General features: G+C 33.9%; 1 protein-coding gene across 2 annotated transcripts in view; it reads left to right on the forward strand.

Annotated features, from left to right (window-relative positions):
• Nucleotides 1-24732, forward strand: part of LOC111407829 (beta-glucosidase-like) — a 57045-nt gene that overhangs the window by 26156 nt on the left and 6157 nt on the right. The gene's annotated exons all lie outside the window — the stretch shown is intronic.

Raw genomic sequence — 24732 nt, forward strand, 5'->3', positions numbered from 1 at the left:
CTGGGTTCTTTGCCAATGCCAATGCCGATTTGTTATCAACGTGGATTTCGGTAAGTTCTTCTTGTGGAACTCCAAGCGTCTTCAACAAGTTTCTAAGCTAAATCGCATGACAGACACTTGATGTAGCTGCAACATATTCAACTTCACATGTAAATAGTGCTACGATCGATCTCTTCTTTGAGCTCCAAGTGAAAGCTGTGTCGTCTAAGTAAAACACATACCCAGTCGTACTCTTTCTATCATCACTGTCTCTGCTCCAATCGCTGTCACTATATCCAACAAGTTTGAATTCATTAGATGATGAATAGACCAAGCAATAATCAAGCGTACCTTTGATGTAGTGAAGAATTCTCTTTGCAACTTTCATATGGGTAATGGTAGGTGTCTCTATATAGCGACTGATGAGATCAACTCTAAAAAGGATATCTGGTCTTGTACACATCAAGTATCTTAGACTTCCAACAAGACTATTCAAAAGTGTTAGGTCTACTTTTTTACCTTCATCATTCTTCAATAACTTGGTTCCGCATTCGACGGGGGTGCATACAGGCTTGCAATCCTCCATATTGAATTTCTTTCACATACCCTGCCTGTGAGATAAAGATGCAATCCTCTATTTGCTTTACCTCAATCCCAAGATAGTAGGCCATGAGGCTGATATTCGTCATCTCAAATTTTTGAACCATGGCCTTCTTAAACTCAATGATCATACTTTAATTATTTTCTGTGAATATAAGATCATCTACATACAAACAAACAAGCAAAATATCTCCTTTTTCATTTACCTTTGTGTAAAGGGCATATTCGTGAGGGCATTTTGTGAAGTTATTTTCTTAAAAGTACTTGTCAATTCTACTATTCCATGCCTTTGGAGCTTGTTTCAACCCATATAAGGCCTTTTTTAGTTTTTAGACTTTACCTTCATGTCCTTTTATTTTGTAGACCATTGGTTGCTTCACATAAACTTCTTTTTCAAGATAACCATTTGGGAATGTAGATTTCACGCCTATTTGAAAAATATCTTCCACTTATTTTACACTGCAAGAGAGATAATAAATCTTATGATTTTTAAATGAGAAACATGGGCAAATACTTCTTCATAGTCGATTCTTGACCGCTGGTTGTAGCATTTGGCAACCAATCTTGATTTGTATCTTTCTACTTCTCCTTTAGTGTTCTTTTTGCCTTGTATACTCACTTAACTCCAATTGCTCTTTTTCCTTTGGGAAGAGTCGTCAACTCCCACGTGTCATTCTTCTCAATGGCCTTAATCTATTCATCCATGGCATTTCTCCATATTTTATTTAGCATCGCTTCTTCATACCCTATTGGCTCACAATTGACAAAAAGACAAAAAAGTGAGATCATTCTGATTTTCTGTTACCTCATATAGCTCTTGTAGGCTCCTTATCCTTGGTGTCCTTTTGCTTGAGCTTTTTTCTTGTAAAGATAATGGGAAAGCATCTCCATGAGTAGGTGATGAGGTGGACTGATAAGCTCTTGCTACTCTCCATTCTCTTGTTTTTCTTCCTCAAAGAATGGTAAAAAGTCGTAATCTTCCCAAATCCCAACCTTCTTCTTCATCAAACTCGACATCTCTACTTATGGTGATCTATTCCTTGCTTGGATTATACAACTTGTAGCCTTTAGAGAGAGAGAGAGAGTCATAGCCGATAAAGACATACCTTTCGCTTTTGTCATCTAACTTAGATAGCTTTTGATCTGGTACATGAGTATATGCAATGCTCCTAAATACTCGTAGGTGAGAGATGCTGAGCTTTCTTCCACTCCATGCCCCTTGTGGTGTCTTAGTCCACACACTTCTAGAAGGGGATCGATTAAACAGATACAGGCACAATTATCAGCTTCAGCCCAAAGTTCTTTGGGCAATTACTTACTTTTGAGCATGCAGAGGGCAATGTTAAGAATGGATCTATTGATTCTTTTAGCTACTCTATTTTGTTGTGGAGAGTATAGAATCGTCAATGGGCGACGAATTCCATTCTCCTCACAATATTTCTCAAACTCTTGGGAGGTGAATCCTCCTTCTCTATCTGATCTCATGGCTTTTATGCTATAACCACTTTCTTTTTCAACAAGAGCTTTATACCTTTTGAAAGTTCTAAAAACTTTAAATTTTTGTTTAAGAAAATAAACCCAAGTCTTTCTACTAAAATTATCAATAAGAAGAGCAAAGTAATTGTTCTTACTAAAAGAGCTTGGATTGATTGGCCCATAAACATCCGAGTGTACAAGTTCTAGTGGCTTCTTAGCTCTAGTAGATGTTTCTTTTGGAAAACTTTTCCTCGAATGCTTTCCAAATAAGTATCCTTCACATAATTGATCCACATGATTTATTAGAGGGAAACTTTTCGCCATCTCCTTCTTACTCAACAACTTTAAGTCTCCAAATTAAGATGTCCGAATCTCAAGTGCTAAAGCCAAGATAAATCTTTAAAACAAGCTTTTAAGCATTTAGCAATATCATTTTGAATACTTAACGCAAACATTCTATTTCTTATCATAAGGACTTTGACAATCAAATTTTCTCGTTGATCTCTTATTGAAAGATTATGATCTTTCAAATGAATATCATAACCATTCTCTAAGAGTTGTCCGAAACTTAAAATATTACTCTTCATATTGGGCATATAATAGACATTTGAGATAAATTGATGCATACTATTTTTTAAGCTGATCAAGATTTTACCTTTTCCTACCACTGGAATCTTGGATTCATCTCCAAAGGTAATATTGCCACTTACTGATTCATCAAACTCCACAAACATGTTTTTTCTTCCACACATATGGTTTCTTTTTCCTGTATCGAAATACCAAATGTTCTTCTCTGCTCTCTTTACCTTTGTAAGCCAATAGTAGTGCGGAATCCACTTCACTTTTCTGACAAGTATAGTTGGCTTTCACCTCAACTTGGTTACTAATAGTTCTACATTCTGAAACATAATGACCAAGTTCTTGACAATTGTAACATTTAATTTGAGATTTGTCATACCTTGGCCCTTCATTTTGCCCCGTACCTTTTCCTCTTCCACTACCTCTGGTGGAAAATGAGCTTTTCACTACACCAAAAATGGTCATTTGTACTACATAAAAGGCAACAATCGATAGTTAAGTGTTGCTAAAGGAATCTATTGCAACATTTGAATAAGTAAATGATGCAGTCAATTAATATAACTGAGCTTTGACAACATTTTTAAAATAAATGTTGCTAATGATACCTTTTGCAGCATTTTTGGAATGTTGCGAAAAGTTTAATTTTTTGGACGAAAGGTCTACTTTTTGCGACATTCAAAAAACGTTGCGAAATGTATCTTTTGCAATGTTTTATAAACGTTGCAAAATGTAGACATTTCGCAACGATTTTTAAACGTTGTAAAAGATAGACTTTTCGCAATATTTTTTAAACGTTGCAATAGGTAGACTTTTCGCAACGTTTTTTAAATGTTGCCAAAAATTAGACATTTTTTTTTTGGATTTTGGGCCTTTCAATTTAGAAGCCAAGAGAAAAATGTTGCAGGCCTTAACTCCCAACTCAACTTCACCTCTCCATTCTCCACGCCTCAATCTCGCACCTCTGCCTCTCGTCGACTTCAACCAACACTTCGCCTCTCCATTCTCCACGTTCATTTTCGTTTATTTTTTTTCAACATTTTGACTTGTATAGCGATCAAATTCGTTGGTCCCTGATTCGTCCAAGGTTTCAGCAACCAAATTAACAATTCAATCAACTAGTATTAATCTATTACTTAATCCCTATTTGGTAGAAAATAAAATTAGATTTTGACAAAAACTGATAAAATGTGTAGTTAATAAATTTGCGAATTTCATGAAATATATGATTAAAATTTGATGTAGATAGAATCTACAAACACATGATAATAATAACTCAAACGGATTGAACACAAGAAACTAACGTTTTCTTATTTCATAAACAATCAAAAAAACCAAGGAGGCATTTTTAGAGACTTAAATATGCTAAAAACAAATAACTTATTGGCCAGGAGTCCATTAATGGGCTGACCTATAAAGCGAAAATAACAAAGACTGAAAATAATAAACTAAGATACTTTAAATGCGGTTTTGACCCAGTAAACGAATTCAAATGGCCAAAATCCATCATACATCACGGCAAAGCGTGAGTTCAACCAGAATCGTCGGGAGCTTTTCGAAATGGGGTTATGGGCCCAAAATGGACACCATATGCGAAGGTTATGCAAAGTTTTGTTTGGTTTCAGGTTTTGGGTAAAAGAGGTAGTTTAGGTTGGGTCGGCCCATGGGTTGACCCATGAAAACAAAATAAACCTGCCCGACCTGACCCACTTAGCCAAAAAAAAACTCAAACCCTAAGATAGAGTCACAAGACAATTAATAAAACTCAATCACAGTAAAGCTAGCCTTCCATCTTTCCCTCGCCTTGAAGTCGCTGCCATCGGCGCCTCTGCTATTTTCTCCTATTTCTTTCTCGTCTTCCCAGTTCCCTGCCCTTTGTCCCGGTTTCTTGCCTTCCCAGTTCCCTGCTCCCCATTCTTGCTGTATTTAGCTGGAACTTATCTTATAGTAGCTTATTTCTTCCATGGGATTTGGTTTGAAATGTTAGATCCTGGATAAATCTTGAGAATTTCAGTAACATCTAACTCATTTTTCGATTAATCTTTTGCTTTTGGTTCTATATAAAGTTGTTGACGAGGATGGTTGGCTACAGGATTATGGGCATCATGTTAGATTGCAAACTCATTCAAATTTCAAAGAGTTTGGCTTGCTGCTGGGTTGGAATTCTATCCTTTTGGTGATGATCCAAAAGTTCTTGCCGAATGTATTTATTTGATGTTTATATTTGTCTTGCAACTGACTGTATCTTTACAAGTATCTCTCATTATTAAAATTTGTTATTCCTGCTGGATTTTATTGTTTGAAATTTGATGTTTTTATTTTAAAAATTAAAACCAGATTTCTATGTATTCCTCCTCTTTTTTGCATTAAAGAATTTCTCAGATAGTGGATTGAATAGGGCTATTTTATTGAAATGTGTCTTTGTTATTGACAATTAAGATGGAGTTTCAATTATGGGTACTATGCTTGGCCTGACATTGGGTAGAACGTCATTGTCTGCAACTGCAATGTCCCACAAATACAATATAAAGTTGAAAGTGTAACTAAGTTAAGCCTTAACTTAGTAAGTGGTTTTTTTACTTTTCTTTTCAACTTCAAAGATTTTGCTCTTCAATCAACTTTTGAGGAGAAAGCTTCGGAGGGATTCTTATTGTAAGACTATTTTATTACATGGTATTGCAGAATTTTTAGCAATCGATTTTTTTTTTAATATTGCGATGTTCTGTGTTGGATAGTACCTTTGCCTATAATGGACAAAGAGTGGCTGCACTTATCTAGTTTATAATCTAAAACTAGATCTTATGAACCTAGTTACCAAATGAAATCATTTCAATGTACAGTGATCATAAAGATTTATTCGTAGATTTTCAAGACAATATAGCGATGGAGCACAGAATTTTGTTGAACAAGCTCGTGAAGCAATTCAGAAATAATGGACAAAGAGTGGCTGCACCTATCTATTGCAATATTCAACAAACGTTGCAATAGCTATCTATTGCAACGTTTGATGAACGTTGTTTGCAATGTTTGGCGAACGTTGCAATAGATAGGCTTTTGCAACGTTCACCAAACGTTGCAATAGACAGGCTTTTGCAACATTTGGTGAACGTTGCAACAACTTAGAACTCAATAGCAACATCAGCCTTCATAACTTACTTTAAAATGTTGAAAATGACTTTTTGCAACATTTTTTGGCCATTGCAATAGCCCTTTTTTGGTGTAGTGTTGTCCTCTTTCCTCATTGTAGAATGCACTTCTTCCTCAATCTTGGCCTCGTCCTCTTCCTATTTGGCTTCTTATATTGCCAAACCTTCCTTTATCCCCATTTAAAGTGAGCTTTGTTTGAAGAGCTTGCGCTAATGGCTCTTCTTTCACCTTCTTTTTTAGTCTTATCTCATGGGCTTGTAAAGATCCTATGAGTTGATCAACACTCATACTATCTAAATCTTTGGATTCCTCAATGGCTACAACTATGTAGTCAAATTTAGAATCTAAAGACCTAAGTATCTTCTCAATTACTCGAGTGTTGTTCAACTTTTCTCCATTCATCTTTAATTGATTCACAATAGCCAATACTCTAGGGAAATAATCAGAAATTGATTCCAATTTTTTCATACGTAAAGCTTCAAACTCATCTCGAAGTGCTTGGAGTCAAATCTTTTTCACCTTTTCAACTCCTTTGTGGGAGTTTTGCAAGATCTCCCATGCTTCCTTACTTGTAGTTGCACAAGCTACTTTCTCGAACATGCCTTCATCTAAGGCTTGATACATGAGGGTGAGCGCTTTTTGTCCTTCTTTCTTGCATCCTTCAAACGATTCCTTCGTGCTTGGGATAGCGCAACCTCGTCTTGTGGCTCTGTGTAGCATTTCTCTACAATTTCCCATACATCTTGCGACTCGAGCAATGCTTTCATCCATATGCTCCAATTGTCATAGTTATCCTTGTTGAGTTGGGGAACTTGAAAAGGAATCATCCCACTTGCCATTTTCCACAACAACCTTAGGGCTCTGATTCCAATTTGTTGAGGAAAGAAGGATTTACTAACTTCGATTGACTAAAGTTTTTAAGGAGGATAACACTAATAGGAAGAAGGAAGTGAACAAAAAGGAAACTTGCATTTCTCAACTTCAAAACTTACACACTTTTGGCTTTCTACAAAATGGAGGACCCTACCCCTTTATATAGTGTTTACATGAAACTTCCAGTCGACACGATTTTCCAGAGACTTCTAGACCACATTTTACATGAGACTTTTAGATCATATATTTGGACAAGATATTTTCCTAGAATTCTCTAGATAGACTTTACCAGACCATGTAATCTTATTGACACATTACTACATTTATCACCACATATTTTACTTAGATATTTATATAGATTTTTCTAGATAATGTTTCTAAAAATGCTAGGCATGTTGGGGTTTTTAATTGATTTTGGCCTATGGGCAAAATCCTTAAACCCATATTATTTAGTCCAAAAATCAAGTTTACTGCTCAACATCATTTCCTTTGCCTTCTAATTGCCATATCACCTTTACTCTACAAGGAAAAAATAAATAAATAAAAGGATCCTAAATTAGAAAATTCACCTCTTAGTTTTTTAATTAATTTGCCATTAGTAAAGGTTAACTACATAACTTAGATAAAAATATAGGGTTATTTAGGTCCAGCATGTAATTGGGCCATTTAACGTTTACACCTTATTTTGGGAGATAATTTCTCGTCATGACTTTCCCAGATGAGGAAGAAATCTTACACGGATACAGTTCAACATAATGCATGAAATATTTACGACATTTTGAAGGAGCCAAAGCCAACTATTACAGATTCTACATATGTATTTTTAATGGAGGGTATGTAGATGAGTATGCATTTGAACATGTCAGAAAACTGAAGGGTAAAACGTCAAGTCCGTTTGAAATGGAGGGTGTGTAGTGAACTAAGTGTTGTTCGAAATATGTGAAATTTGGCGTCGAGGCCCCATAAAATTATAATATATTGCACTACAAGGTACATAAAATAAAAGTAAGCATATTATACATTCATCGTCTAGTGGAGATCACTATATAGCATATGGTTCAAATGTTATGGCCTATTTTATCACAATACATGTTATTATGCATAGAGTTTTCATCTTGAGGCAAATCAAAGTAGGGGAGACATGATATTTACCATATTATGATACAAATTAAACTACTCTAATCAACGTTGAAGTCCCGTAGGCATATGGGATTTCTTAGATTTTAAAGTGTTATCCATATGTATATGGGAAAGCCATTTATAGAATGTTTGAAAAGGTTTGGTATATGATGCAAGTTGTATGAAAATTGAAACACGCACATTTAGAGCAACAAAGTCAATTTAACACAGTGCTTGTGATGAGCCAAAATGTCTACTGTGCGTAGTGTGGTCATCTTCTATAAATAGAGAGAGGTAAACACATACCTTTACCATTACAGAATAAGAAATAAATTATTATAATAAGCAACGAAACAATACAGTCATATGGGATATTTTCAATTTTAAAATGAAAAAAAGATTGGGAAAAAAGTGATATCAATTAACAAATTCAGATATGTATTTTGGCCACAAATTATTTTCTTCGATCATGCTGATTCTTAAATTCCCAACCAATAGCAACAAAAATCCATGGAATCTGCAATTTTCAATATTAGTACCTGATTTTTCAATTTCTGCTGTTTAATTTTTTCCTATTCTTAAGCTACCACTGTGAGGCATCTAGTCCAGTCCATATCATTTAAACACAAGCAATCAAGTTACTAGTAAAATTTGATTGACAACATGGGAGTTACAGGCATCATATCCATTTATTTAAAAATTTATTTTTGAAATCAGTGACAACGATCTTTTCAATACATACATTTTTCAATCAAGTTGTACAAATTGGTTATACAAGTAGCCTAGTTCAAACGTAAGAGAATTATAGTCCAGCCTTCGACAAATCATGGTGGAATACAAGGATGTCATAGCAGGTAGCTTCAATTGTAGCTGACTCTTGGTGGAATTTGTGGATGAATGATGACTTGGGTTTGCTATAACAAGATATGTATCTCCTACTGTAGTTTGTATAAGGTCGGATTTACAAAATTTTCTGGTTAAATCATGCAAGATGGTTAAAGATGGGGTAATACGTCATGCGACGCTTGAGTATATTCTCATTCTTGGGTTCGATTATCTCAACAGATTTCAAAGCATCGCCAGTTTGGTGAAGCCAAGGATAAGTGAGGATTGGGGCTTCTCACAACGTAATTTTTTGTTGTTGTTGGAACTCAAAGTCGAATGGAGGTTTGACATTGCCAATAACAGTTTCGAAAGCACTACTGAAGTATGAAATAAGTGATATCTGAATGGTTTAGAGGTTGAGAAAGCGAATTTCTTGACAGAAAAAAGGGATTAAAGCAATATGGTGTTATGAAGAAGATTGATGTATTGGTTGGAATGAGGAATTTTTTGGGAGGCAAATTTCAGGATTGGGATTTTGTGGTATTATGAATGACCTGGGGATTCTTTTGCTATAATTGTGTAGTCAATGTGATGTGTTTGGAGGAGTGATAGTAGCTAAAAATTTGAATAGTATTAGGACATAAGTTATTTTAAGATTTTTTCTTTTACTTCTTTTATTATAGTATTTTTGGTTTAAAAATTATTGGAATGCAAAAATTGAATATTTATTAAAAATATTTTAGGTTGTGCTATCGCCTCAGGTCGATTTTTAAAATATTATGATTATATATGAGAGGCTCGCTTTCTTTCAAGGAGAAACCACGCACACGTTCCCTTAAACCACTATCTCTACCTTCAACCAACCATCTCTACTGCGAATTCTTTTGGCACCAATACTTTGCGTTGGGGTGATTTCTAATAGGGAATTCATTATATTATCAAACTTGGAATGTAATACATGCTCTGAATCAATTGGGTCTTATTTGTTTATTTTGCATGCGTTTTCATTGTTGTGAATGATATAGTTTAAGCACTTTCTCTATCTAAAATTTTGTAAACCTTATTATCGTTCTCTTCTTCTGGCAACTTAGAATTTATTCTTTTTTTTTTCTTTTCTTTTTTCCCAAATTGTTGTTTCTTTATAGTAATCTTCCCATTTGCAACATCAATTTTCTTAACGATATCTCTTAAGCATATCTTTTTTCTATGGCTGCCCTTACTTGAACTTGGGGTTTGTGAATTTATGGTGCTTAGTTATTTTGTGTTTTTTGCCATGATAAGTGGATCATATGTGTGATTAGAAGCCCATATAGTCTTAAGGGAACTAGAGCAGCCAAATGCGTTCGATGGTTCTTGCAACAAGTTGAAAAGCATTCAACCAAGCATTCAACCTTCTACGGAGTCTAAAGAAATTTGGATGCAAAGTAAAAAAACAAATTGGTACACATTCATGCATATGAATGTGTAGATATCAATTGAGATGATGTGTTGGTTTTGCTTCAAGTGCTATCTTCTTAAGATGTCTTTTTGAAAATTGGTGAAATCGGTATTATGTAAATTTCGCTTTAAAAATAGACGTCGTCGTTGCTTATTTAGTGTGATATAATTATATATTGTTGTGGAAACTCTTCGAGAAATCTTCAATCTGAGCTCAGAAAAACCATCAAACGTACACCAATGAAACCATGCTCGACTCACAACAAACCCACAAGCCCCACAAAAGAGACACAACGGTGATTGGTTTGTAAGTTACAAAGGAAGAGTAAACAATGGATGGAGAAACCGCACAAAGTGGACAGAAGAAATACTCAACAACCTTACTTGTTTCTCACTTGCACACATCTAAACATAAAAATCGGTTGCAGTAGGAAGCCAAATGTGTATTTCTTAGACTATCACAAGTTAAGACTTAGTATGAGAAGTTAATGAGCCAACAACCAAAAAATAATCCAATAGGCCTACAAACCTAATAACCAATATATCACCACCAGCGCAAAGCCACAACTTGGACCATTCAAAAGTGTTGGGCCATGAGCAATATTAACTCAATTAAGTTGCTTCAAGTGGGCCCAAGTTGTTTTCAAGTTGACCTATCACTAAGGTGATGATATAACATTAGATAATACACAAATCTTTTCAAACATGTTCACACAAAACTTAGACTAACACCAGGTTACTCAATTAAATGGTCAAACACATATGCAACACGTGTATAAATAATCTTATAAAAAGTTCTCACCATACTTATCCTACCTCATTTCGTGTAGCTCGTACCTCAAGAATGCGTATCTCCACTCATCATCTATCATGCTTACTAGACTAATCACTAAACTCGTGTCTAGCTGTTAAACCACAATAGATGCTATGTCTACGGGATACTCCTCTATTACTACCTTACTTCTCTAAACTTGAGTAGATAATGGGTCTCCATACCGATAAAATTGTCTCTCTCACACTCCACTTGATTAGGGTTTTACTAGATAGAGAATTTCATACATTTAATCATCTCTTCACTTGTGATTCAAATGTCACCCTCCACATCTCATGTGTATATCATCAATGTAGCCTCAAACAACTATACTCCACGTTACCAATAGATATATTGCTAATACATCTCAAACCCACTATGGTAAGATCAATACCTTTGTCAACCATAAAGGTTAGGTCTCAATTTGAGTCAAACCACGCACTATAAGGTTACTCCAACACCAATGCTTGTAAAAGTCTATAAAGGATTTATCCCACAAAGGAAAGGGTAAAGATTGCATTCACAAAGAAAATAGATAAATAATTGGTTATTTCACTATACTCACAAAAGAAGCTCAAGAGAAGAAAAAGATAACCCACATGGCTGCCTCAATAGTCACACAAACCACACAGACTTACAAAGATAAAAGAGAAAACGGTTGTCCCTTTTTCTTCTCAATACCACACTCTTTCACTCCACTTATAGAGCAAAGGAATATAATATAGATTTCAACCCACTATGCATGCAAACAAATTACAAAAAGTAATCATATTGCTCTCATGCAAAAGAACATTCAAAACATATTGAAATGCAACATATAACCATGTAACAGAATTAAGTGATCACATACGTAGAAAGGATTACACAAATGCACATGAAGTAACTAGATTTACTCTCAATAAACCTCACTCTGGACATAACTCAAACCAGTGGTCAAATTCGTCCCACATCTCTCCTCATCTTTCCTTCTATTATACATACTAGGATAGTCTTTTTCAATATGTCGAAAAAGTACTGTAGTTAAAATATATCTCTTACTTTTCATAATTGCCTTAGACATGTACGTGCCATCATACCAAATAATGACCATAAGCAAAGTACAGACACAATTCTCAAAAAATAGGCAAAAACTTTCCTAAGGTCACGTGCAATTCTAACAGTGTAGAAAAACTTTGACAACAAATTCAGAAAGAATTTAATGCAAACAATCAACAAATAATTCTTAAATCTAACAATAGGTAATGGTTACCTAACACTGTAACTGCAAAACTAATGTCATCCTACACGATGACTGCTACGTGAAAAGTAAATAACAATCTTACAAGGTAGCCATAACTGCAATAATAAAATTAATGAACATGATATCGAGTGGACCATATTGAAGGGTCCGTAAGCTAGGAGAAATGTAAATGAACTACTTTAAGGCCACCACTATTTGTCATAAAGCTTCCAGCAACCGTGCCAAGACAAAACGATACTCGACACCCGAACTTCCAATGGCAAAATATTCCAAATTCTATCATACCACTTGAAACTGAAAACATACACTACTGAAGGCAAAATGCAAAACTGCTTTAAAGCCACCACTATTTATCCTAAAGCTTTTAGCAATCGCGACAATACAAAACGATACTCGGCACCCGAACATCTAAGGGCAAAATATTCCAAGTTCTATCGTAACACTCAAAACTGAAAACAAACACTATCCTAGCACGTCTCTTGAAGTAAACTGATTGGAAAATTACCTGAGGATCATTGTCGGGGTTCTGCGTATGGGCTCCATACGCTGCCATACAATGCTGTCGTTGAACCTCATGCACTGAAAACCTTGATGCGCCTCAGCTTCTTGAATCCACTAATGGTATTGGTTTCTTCAAACAATAAGTCATTGGGATGGAAAATGCAAAAAATAGCCATACGAGTTTGATTTTCAAACTGTCCAGTTTCTTCCCTATTTTTCTTTCCTAATTTTCAACTCCAATTTCAACCTCTTTGAGTCGATTTTTGGTGGAATGTTTCACAGATTTCTCACCAACACAAGCTTTGAAACTATTTGCTACTAAATTCCTTGAGAAATCTTTGATTCGGGCTAAAAAAAACCATCAAACGAGCACCAATGAAACCAAGCTCGACCACAATGAACCCAATTGGTTGCCATGCATTTACATCCCACAAAGGAGACATAATGATGATTGTTTTGCAAACCACAAAAGAAGAGTAAACAATGAGGAAGTGAGTAATCTTAAATAGCACGAAGAAGAGAGAAGAAACACTCGATGGCCTCATTTGTTTCTTACCTACAAAAACCAACAAATAGAAAACGACTGTAATATGTAGCCAAATATAAATTGCTTGGGTTATCACAAGTTGGTTTAGCATGAGGAGTTAATGGGCCAACAACCAAAAAAAATCCAATGGACTAGCAAACCTAATAGCCAATATATCACCACCAATGCAAAGTCACAATTTGGACCAGTCAATTAATTTGCTTCAGTGGCCCTGAGCTGTTTCTGGGTCGAGCCATCTCTAAGTTGCCGATATAAAATTATATAATATCGTTTTAACATCATTATCTAGATTTATTGAGTATTAAAACCCAAATAGAGGCAAAATGGAAAAATATTTGTCTTACGAATAGCTTGGTAGGATGAAAGCCACCCTTTAATAAATATTCTCTTCCACGGTAAAAAAAAAGTTAACAAACATAGATTTTGTCTCACGAATAGTAACCCAAATAAAAAATATATCTATAAACAAAAAATCATAATTAAAATCAAGATGCCTAACATGGATAAATAAAGAAACGTGTTCAGAAGCAACGAGAAGAAGAAAAGAATAGCTTAAACCTACATGTACTTGTATTTATTTAAATAGAATAAAGAAAAGTTCTTATACCTTGCCAAGAAGATTTTACTTACTTTATGCTTCTTGTGTAATCGTATGATATAAGTGTTTAAAATTCAGAGTCTATAGAGTGCATGGACTAAAGGATTCGCACACCTCTCCAGTTATAATATCTCATCCTACTCATTCCAATGGATGCATCCCAAATTGAGGTCAAATACTCTAGTTTAAGGATTTTATCTTCAATGTTGCAACATTGGCATATCAGGTGTATCAATTAGTGTAGGTTTTAGTATATCTTATCAAGCAATATTGAACAAAAAAGGAGATAAGATTTTAGATTACTTTTAGTTTGTTATAACTATCCTCTACTATTACATAAATCTAATCAAACATCTACTAATGTTTGAAAACAATGAATATTAGCTATAACCATCATCATAATACACGAGTACATATCTATGGGGTTTCGTGATGGACCAAACAACTCTGTCCTTACGTCTGTTATGTGATGGTCAAAATATTTCTTTATAATATTTCATTTTGATGGATCCAACCCTTATAGAGGCCAAGGAATTTGTTGATCTCGTTTTTTGTTTGTTGACATGGGCATAGACACGGAGCCCACTTGCATCCATGTGAGCTAATTCCAACACATGTAGAAAGATTACTAGTCAATGATATTCTAGATTTGAAATCACTATCCTCTATTATTACATACACCTAATCAAACATCTACTAACGTTCGAAAACAATGAATATTAGCTACAACCATCATCATAATACACAAGTACATATCTATGGGATTTCGTGATGGACCAAAAAACTCTGTCCTTACGTCTGTTATGTGATGGTCAAAATATTTCTTTATAATATTTCATTTTGATGGGTCCAACCCTTATAGAGGCCAAGGAATTTGTTGATCTCGTTTTTTGTTTGTTGACATGGGCAATAGACACGGAGCCCACTTGCATCCATGTGAGCTAATTCCAACACATGTAGAAAGATTACTAGTCAATGATATTCTAGATTTGAACATGAAAAAAGCTTGATAATAGAGACAATTATGTTCAGGCTCCGACAAGATATATCAACGAAATTTTACGATAAGGAACGATCTACAAATGTCAAGCTAAAGTTCAAGAATCAAATGTAAACACTCACAATACATAAAGAGATATAACTCAAGATAGTAAGACTCATGGCTTTTAGTTAATAGATTTGCATTTGCATTTAATGATACAAGAAGAGTGGTATTTATAGTGTTCCACATGAAATAGTGTCTAATGGATAAAGGAACACGTGTCTTTATCTCCTTATCTGGAGCATCCTATCACAAGTATCAATTTGACATCATTAGCGTGTGATGTATTTAATGCTCATGAATGGAACTGCCACCCTACAACCTATGTTGACAAGATTTTGACATATTACTCATTATAGAGATCAAATCAATCATTCCAACAAGATATCATGAATTCAGAATTTTCAACTGAGGGTCATCACTTGTCACGACAGAGCTTCAAATTCAATCATGAGCATTATGACTTTGGCAAGGCCTATGACAAATGGCCTCGACATATTCATCCACATGGAACCGCTTCGGTGAAAATTGAGTTCAGTGCTCTAGATTTAGAGGACTTTAGCAAAGGTGCTTCATTAAGTCAGCCACGTAGGATGCCAGGTGGCAAGGCACATAATTTATTTCCGATACTATATATAACATCAGAATATCATGTGTGAAATTGTTATATTTTAGTATGTTGCATCAAGAGGACTTGGACACGGAATGGACAATTTTTTAGTGTATAATAATTACTTTGTCAATATTGTCCAAAAATATTAAATACACCATATAGAACATTCCATTATTCTTTTAGAAGAATTAAGATTCCCTAAAAGCATTGATAGAATGCACGAGTACAGAAGTTAGAAGGCCCATTAACATGTAATTTAATTTTCCTATTTTTTTATACAATTTTTTTTATGGGCTTTATATTTAATTACTGCAGATCCAAGGAGCTTGGAATGCAGATGGTAAAGGCAGGAGTAATGAATTATTGTTACAAATCCTAAAGTGTTGTAAATGGAAAGTCCATTAAAGTTTATTGGTGAATGACATTTGTACCCCAGTAACCCTAGAAATTATTATCATTGTATCTTTGATTCTTACCTATAAATATAGGGCTTTGGTTTTTAATAATACACACACAAAAGTTTATTGAGTTTTCTCTAATCTCTTTGAGTCTTCTCTATTTTCTTTTCCTCTCATTTTATAACACGTTATTGGCACAAAGCTCTTAGAGGTAGTAATTTTTTTTCATAATCATCTATCACGTATATCAAAATTAATTTGATAATACGTAAATTTTACATATACATATGTTGAATCTGCAATACGTGATCTCATCTTTCTCGATCATTATGTTTTCTTTGTACCTCGCTTTGAATTAATTAATATTTTTTTCCTTTACATCAATCCACGTGCATTTTATGGAGATATATTTATGTTAAATCAATTGATATGCATTAATTCATGTTCCTATACCCTCTTTATATTTAGATTAGCCCTTTACGTTCTACACATGCTTATAATTTTTTTTATTTAATTGGTCAATGTTCTTTGTAAGCAAGCTTCAATTCCAGATCTCTATTTTGGCTGATTCCATATATATATAATATACAACTAACAAATAACTGTACCCAACTCATCTTTTCTCTCAAATCCAATGGTTTCTGCAAATTTCATGCCTTAATTGGTTAATACTAATTCAATTCTTTTAATTGCACATAATTAAAATTTCGTGCCATAATATGTGAATAGGTTTCTACATGTCACCAATTTTTTTTTGTGTTTCACTCGACTCACGTTATTAATTCAAAATAATAGTTTACATGTGTTTGTATATTAATTAATGGTAAGCAATTGGATGTATTATCATTTTTTTTATGTTTAGTTATGAAACATTACATTAAATTTATTTTTAATTGTTGTTGCTCCTGAAGTAGCACAATATTATAATTAATATTTCAGAAGAATATTAATCATAGATCTATTTGTTGTTGCTCCAGAAGTAATACAACATTATAAGAATATTATTTGCTCCTGAAGAGTATAAATTATAACTCTCAATATTCCAGAAGAATATTGACATATTGCACTTGAAAAAATAATAGCAAAATATAATGTGCTCCAGAAGTAGCATATGTTTCGAAGAACATATTATTTCAAATTAGTGTTTATCCCTAGAGGAAAACACATAACTTAAAGTCATGTTGTTATTGACTATTTGATTAACATGTGATGATTAATCATATTCTTCGAAACTAATTGTATTTTTTTATCGTGTAGTTAAACAAATGGCAAATATTACGAAACTTGAGTTTGCTGCACTTGACATATCTGGTAAAAATTATCTGTCATGGATACTGGATGCTGATATCCATCTCGTCTCAAAGAGTTTAGGAGAGACAATAAAAGAAGGAAACAATGAATCCCTACAGGATTGTACAAAAGCACTCATTTTCCTCCGTCACCATCTTCACGATGGATTAAAAATTGAATATCTCACTGAGAAAGATCCACAAGGTCTTTGAAAAAAGTTAACTGAAAGATTTGATCATTAGAGGACTAGTCCTCCCCAAAGCCCGTTATGAGTGGATGCACGTTTGTTTGCGAGACTTTAAAACGGTTAGTGAGTGCAATTCTGAATTGTTCAGAATATGTTCAAAGTTGACTTTGTGTGGAGAAAAAATCACCGATGAAGATATGCCAGAAAAAATTTTCTCTACCTTTCATGCCTCGAATGTGCTTCTGCAGTAGCAATATCGTGAGCGTGGCTTCAAAAAGTACTCAGAACTTATATCTTACCTGCTAGTTGCTGAACAAAATAATGAATTGTTGATGAAAAATCATGGATTACGTCCAACTGGTTCTGTACCATTGTTTGAAGCGGATGGTACTACATTGTCTGAAGCAAATACAATATCAAGACAAGGACGTGGACATGGACACGGACACAGAGGTGTACGTGGAATAAATCATGGAAGAAATAATCAACAAAGTTATCAACAGCAAGGTAATAAATTCAAAAGGCACAAAGCAAACTAGAGTGGCAAATCTAAAAAGGAACATGAAGAAAGTTGCTTCAGATATGGAATGAAAGGGCATTGGGCACGTACGTGTCGTACCTCAAAACATCTTGTGGATCTCTACCAGAGATCAATCAAGGGAAAAGAAAAATTGGAGACTAATTTTGCTGATTATGATGGTTCAATTGATGTGACTCATTTGGATGTCTCTGATTTCTTTACTGACCCAAATGGAAATATTGACCATTTGGTTGGGGGTGGTGTGATAAAAGATATAGATTAATTTACTAGTATTTCTTTCATTTTAAAAATTCAGTTTGAAATATGTTTTTACTTTTCCGCACAAAAAAAAATAAATAAATAAAACTCTATTATGCATCGTTTATTTCATGATATTAAGCAATGTTTACTTCTTTAAATCTAAATTCAAGTTTTTTTTAAATTTTGTTTATTTTGTTAAATTTATAGATTCATGATGGATAGTCAAGACATCTGCTTAATTGATAGTGCAACTACACATACTATTCTTCTAGATAAAAAAAAAACTTTTTGGACTTAATATTAGCTGAAAATAATGTTAACACGATATCGGATGCGTCGAATATCGTTGAAGGCTCCGGATGAGCTTGTATTGTTTTACCAAATAATACAAAATTATATATTGACGATGCACTTTATTCTAGCAAATCCAAAAGAAATTTGCTTAGTATTAAATATATTCGCTGTAATGAATATCACATTGAGACGATGCAAGAAAATAATGTTGAATATCTTTGCATCACTTCTTTTGTATCAGGCAAGAAGCAGATAAAAGAAAAATTTCATGCACTCCCGTCTGGCATGTATTTTACATTTATAAAAATGGTCGAATCAAATAATGTTACGAACCAGATGTTCGTTGATTCAAAAAGTTTTATACTTTAGCATGATCGACTTGGACATCCAGGAGCCATAATGATGCGTCGAATAATAAACAACTCACATGGACATCATTTAAAGAACCAGAAGATTCTTTTATCTAATGAATCCATGTGTAGCTTGTTCGCAAGGCAAGTTGGTCATTACACCTTCAACTACAAAGGTCAATATTGAATCTTCAACTTTTTTGAAAAGAATACATGGAGATATATTTGGGCCAATACACCCATGTGGACCATTTCGTTACTTTATGGTATTAATTTATTATTCTACAAGATGGTCACATGTTTGCTTACTTTCAACTAGGAATGTAGCATTTGCTAGACTACTTGCTCAAATCATAAAATTGCAAGCACAATTCCCCGATTACTCAATCAGGACTAATCGTCTTGACAATGCTGGTGAATTTAGATCACAAGCATTTGGTGATTATTGTATGTCAATTGAGATTGAAATTGAACATTCAGTTGCACATATTCATACACAAAATGGTTTAGCAGAATCGTTTATTAAACATCTACAACTTATTGCTAGATCATTACTTATGAAAACAAAACTTCCAACTTCTGTCTGGGGTCATGCCATATTATATGCTGCATCATTGGTTCGTATAAGACCAACTGCTTATCATCAATATTCACCTTTGCAACTTGCATTTGGTTATGAACCTGATATTTCTCGTCTACGGGTTTTTGGTTATGCTGTCCAAGTTCCTATTTCATCCTCACAACGTACTAAAATGGGTCCCCAACAAAGACTTGGGATTTATGTGGGTTTTGATTTACCATCTATTATTAGATATCTTGAACCTTTAACGGGTGACTTATTTACTGCACGTTTTGCAGATTGTCATTTTGATGAAATGACTTTTCCAACTTTGGGAGGAGAAAAACTACATCCTGAAAAACAAGATAGAATTTCTTGGAATGAGACAACTCTATCTCCCTTTGATCCCCACAACAATCAATGTGAACAAGAGGTTGAAAAAATAATTCATTTGCAAAGAGTTTCAATTCAACTACCTGATGTATTTGTTGACACGAGAAAAGTGACAAAGTCATATATTTCAGCAAAAAATATTCCAGCAAAAATTAATATCCATGCAGGACAATCTGCTATGGCAAATGAATCTCAAATACGCCAGAAGCGTGGTCGACCAGTTGGTTCAAAAGACTCTGTACCTCGAAAAAGAAGAGTACAGGAGAAAAACCAACCAAAAACTTCAGAAGAAATCACATTAGAAAAGATTGGTCAATCAAATATTGAATGTACGGTTCTTGAAGAACCAGAGGTGTCTGAAAATAATGAGTCTCAATAAATTATATGATATCTCATAAATTATGGGAACGGAATAATATTGTTATAGACAATATTTTCGCCTTTAACGTGACTCTTGATATTATGCAAAATGAGGATCTTGAACCATAGTCTATTAATGACTGTCGAAATAGAAATGATTGGCCAAAATGGAAAGAAGTCATATAGGCAGAATTGAATTCTTTGGAGAAACGAAAAGTGTTTGAACTAGTAGTTTGAACACCTGAAAATGTAATCCCTGTTGGATACAAATGGGTTTTTGTACGAAAGAGAAATGAGAATAATGAAATTACAAGATATAAAGCCAGACTAGTGGCTCAAGGTTTCTCCCAAAGATCGAGAATTGATTATGAGGAAACATATTCTCCAATAATGGATACCATCACTTTTAGGTTCTTAATTAGTTTGACCGCGTCACAAGGGCTCGATATGCGCCTTATGGATGTAATAACTGCCTACCTATATGGTTCACTTGACAGTGATATATATATGAAAGTCCCTGAAGGATTTAAGGTGCCAGGAATAAAATGATACATGTCCGAGAACTATGTTCTCAATTAAATTGCAAAAATCATTATATGGATTGAAACAATTCGGACGCATGTGGTATAATCACCTTAGCGATTATTTGTTGAAAGAGGGTTATAAAAATGACGATATTTGCCAATGTGTTTTCATAAAGAAAACAAATATTGGATTTGCAATTGTGGCAGTTTATGTTGATGATTTAAATTTAATTGGAGCTCCTGAAAAGCTCAACAAAACTGCAGATTATTTGAGAAATGAATTTGAGATGAAAGATTTGGAGAAAACCAAATTTTGTCTTGGATTACAAATTGAACATTTTTCGGAGGGATTATTTGTTCATCAATCTACTTATATAGAAAAAGTCTTGAAACGCTTTTATATGGATAATGCACATCCATTGCCATCACCTATGGTTGTTCGATCACTTGATGTGAAAAAAGATTAATTTCGTTCACTTGAAGATGGAGAAAAGATTCTTGGTCTTGAAGTACCATACCTTAGTGTAATTGGAGCATTAACTTATCTTGCAAATCGCACTCGACCTGACATAGCTTTTTCTATAAATCTCTTTGCAAGATATAGCTCTACACCAACTTAAAGGCATTGGAATGGTGTTAAACATATTTTTCGTTGCCTAAAAGGTACTATTGATATGAGACTATTTTATTCTCAAAAGTTAGGATGTGCTTTAGTGGGATATGCAGATGTAGATTATCTCTCCGATCCACATAAAGCTAAATCACAAACAGGATATGTGTTTACACGTGGAGGAACAGCTATATCATGGAGATCTGTGAAGCAATCATTGACAGCAACATCTTCAAATCATTCTGAGATTATTGCAATCCATGAAGCAGGGCGAGAATGTGTATGGTTGAGGAATATGACCCATCATATCCAATCATCATGTGGATTGACTTCAACAAAAGATAGTCCAACAATTTTGTTTGAAGATAATGCAGCTTATATCGCACAACTCAAGGGAGGCTATATCAAAGGCTACAGGACAAAGTATATTTCTCCAAAATTCTTTCATACACATGAACTTCAGAAGAATGGTGACATTGATATTCAACAAATTCGCTCAAGTGACAATGTGGCTGATCTATTCACAAAAGCGCTACCAACATCTATATTCAAGAAATTAGTTCACGAGATTGGAATGCATCGACTCAAAGATTTTCAGTGATCAACATCAGGGGGAGTAGCTGTACTCTTTTTCCTTCGCTTAGGTTTTCCTAGCAAGGTTTTAATGAGACAGCATTTAATTTTAATACTCCAAAATAACTGTACTCTTTTTCCTTCGTTTGATTTTTTTTTCCATTGGATTTTTATCAAACAAGGTTTTAACGAGGCAGATATTTTATAATATATCGTTCAAGGGGGAGTGTTGTAAATGAAAAGTACATTAAAGTTTATTGGTGAATGACATTTGTACCCCTGTAACCCTAGAAATTATTACCATTGTATCCCTGATTCTTACCTATAAATATAGGACTTTGATTTTCAATAATACACACAAAAGTTTATTGAGTTTTTTCTATTCTCTTTGAGTTTTCTCTATTCTCTTTTCCTCTCATTTTATAACATAAAGCTAAATTTAGTCTGTATGAATAATAGTCCTAAAATAAAGTTCGGATCTAATGGGACCACTTCAATATTATTGGGCTTGGCTTATGTCTTATCTCGAGTATAAAGATGGGTGTTCAAGGAATACTAAATGACTGGTGGGCCAGTCAACTTCAATTGCACTTTATTTCAATAAATAATTTTGCATATTACTTTTCGCAAGTGATTACACAAGTGTACTGATCGTCAAAAAAAAAATGAATTTACTATATCCAAGTATCGTCTCAGAAAACTACTATTTACCATAAATTTTTGGAGTAACCTAACAAGAATTTAAATTACATTGTTAACCAAATAGCAATTCAGGATTTTAATTTGTTACTAAAGTTACATTAAATTACCAAGATAATCCACTTATATACGGTTGAAACAATAAGGTCAATAAGCTACTTAGATTGTTTAACATTTATCTATTCCAATTCATTCCACCACTTTCATATTTGTCACAATCGAATTAGCTTATTGTAGCTAGTGATCTCTCTTGAACAGCACTATTCCTATTCATATCCTCAAATTTACTATATCTTTATGTGAATCCATGTACATATGAATGCATTAACCTTTATTTATATCATGATTATTTATAATACCTATATTATTTATTGCACGAGCTAGATTAATACATCATCACTTGATATCAAATTTGTCCTGAATCAATCAATTGTGGCACAAGTGTAGCGATCGAGAAAAAAATTCATGTGTTTTTTCAAAAGCAACTTTCTTGTAGAACTCAAAAATAATTTGGGTTATATTACTACTTCGCTACGACACTTCGTAAGAGTCCATTTTTTTTAGCGCTTCGAGTTCCAAGAATTTGAATCGTTACAACAAGCAATAGAAAGTAATAAATACAAAATAAATATTCACCCCAATCCCGACTTTTCTCCTAACATAATCCGAAAACACAAATACTTAAATATCAAGTTCATAATAATACTTTCAAAAGTTACTTTTCGTAGCTTAGATAAGTATAAATTTTATACTTATCAAACATACGAAACTTGAACCTTTGTTCGCCCTAGAATAAAACATTCTAAATACTTAATTAGACTCTATATAATTATAATTAACTCGATATTAACAATTCAATGTTTCCTCGATGTACATATCAAATTAAACTGGTTAATGTGACACAAGAATTAAAAATTATCTCACAACTCCATATGTCGTATACCCAACTTTTGAGAGTGTGTGTGTGTTAATAATTCTCAATTTCACCGGTGCAACTTGAATCAAAGTATGTACTTCAACTGCCAAAGTCTCTTTTCCCAACCAACACAAAATCCTAATAATGTCAACTTTCAAAGTCAAACTAACATTGAGATTGAGCATATTTTTTCGTCATCTACTCAATCACCTTTCAATCCCAAGTTGAATTCAATTACTAATCTATAAATTCAGTTTAAAAAACTTTATTTCCTAGTAACGATGCCAAATAATTGTTCGTGTAAAGCCCACAAGAGAATAATTGTAGATAATTGACTAAGTGATCAAGGCTATTTTCCACAAGAGAGTTGAGACTTGATAGAAAGAGAGTTGAGACTTGAGATGAAAAAAATTGGGGATTAATGGGGTCATTTATAGAAGTGGGATTTTTTTTTTTTAAATTAAGTTTAGTGACTGTTAACTATCACTTTAAATATACGAGCTGAGTGGCTCGTGGCTCGCTTCTCACGAGAGCTCGCCCACAAGCGGCACAACGCTCCACCGGCTCGGCTCGTACTCGAGCTCTTATTTTTATGAGCTCGAGTTGCCCACGAGGACCGTTTTACAAGCCTCTCAGCCTGATTGTCATCCCTAAGTACGTGGGCCGCTAGTTTGAAAACTAAGGTCCACCCGTGGCCTAATTATGACTTTTACAGTTTAGTCCTCCAACTTTCCAAAACTTCTATTTTGGGCCTCAAATCTTTCCCTTTATCAAATTTTCATCCTTTATCTCATGAATTCATCCAATTGTTCCAATGACTTCTTCCAATTGATTAATTGTAACCTTAAATGGTCTTCAAGAGTTCGTACTAATCTTCATTTAAGCTCAAAATCTCCCAATTTGCACCAATTACTCTCAACCTCAATCTTTTCCTATAAATCACACAGTTTCACGAAATTAGGTAGCAATCCACTCAAGTTAATCATAATTTATCAAGATTAAAAGCATAAATAAGTGTGTAAAATTCACTTATCGGATTCTATCTCAGACGATGGTGTGGTAGGAGGGCGAGGAAGGTTGGAATAGGTAAGGGGTGGGTTGGAGAAGATTAATTTTTATTTTATTTATTGTTATTTTTGTCGAATATAGACCATTACATAATCACGTGAAGGACATTGATTAATTGTCAAATAGCTAGATTGGAGGAGCTTCCCTTTAATAAAAATTCTCCTCCATGGTTAAAAATTAAATAAACATAGAGTTTGTCTTACTAATTGTAACGTTTACAGAAAAATATCTATATGCAAAAAATCATAATTAACTCGAGATAAAGCAAAGAAAATATTTAAAAGTAATGACAAGAAGTAAAGAATAACTTAAACCTGCATATACATGAATTTATATTCTAAATAGA

Source organism: Olea europaea, chromosome 13 (genome assembly GCF_002742605.1).
Source record: "Olea europaea var. sylvestris chromosome 13, O_europaea_v1, whole genome shotgun sequence".
In the NCBI taxonomy this organism is placed as follows: domain Eukaryota; kingdom Viridiplantae; phylum Streptophyta; class Magnoliopsida; order Lamiales; family Oleaceae; genus Olea; species Olea europaea.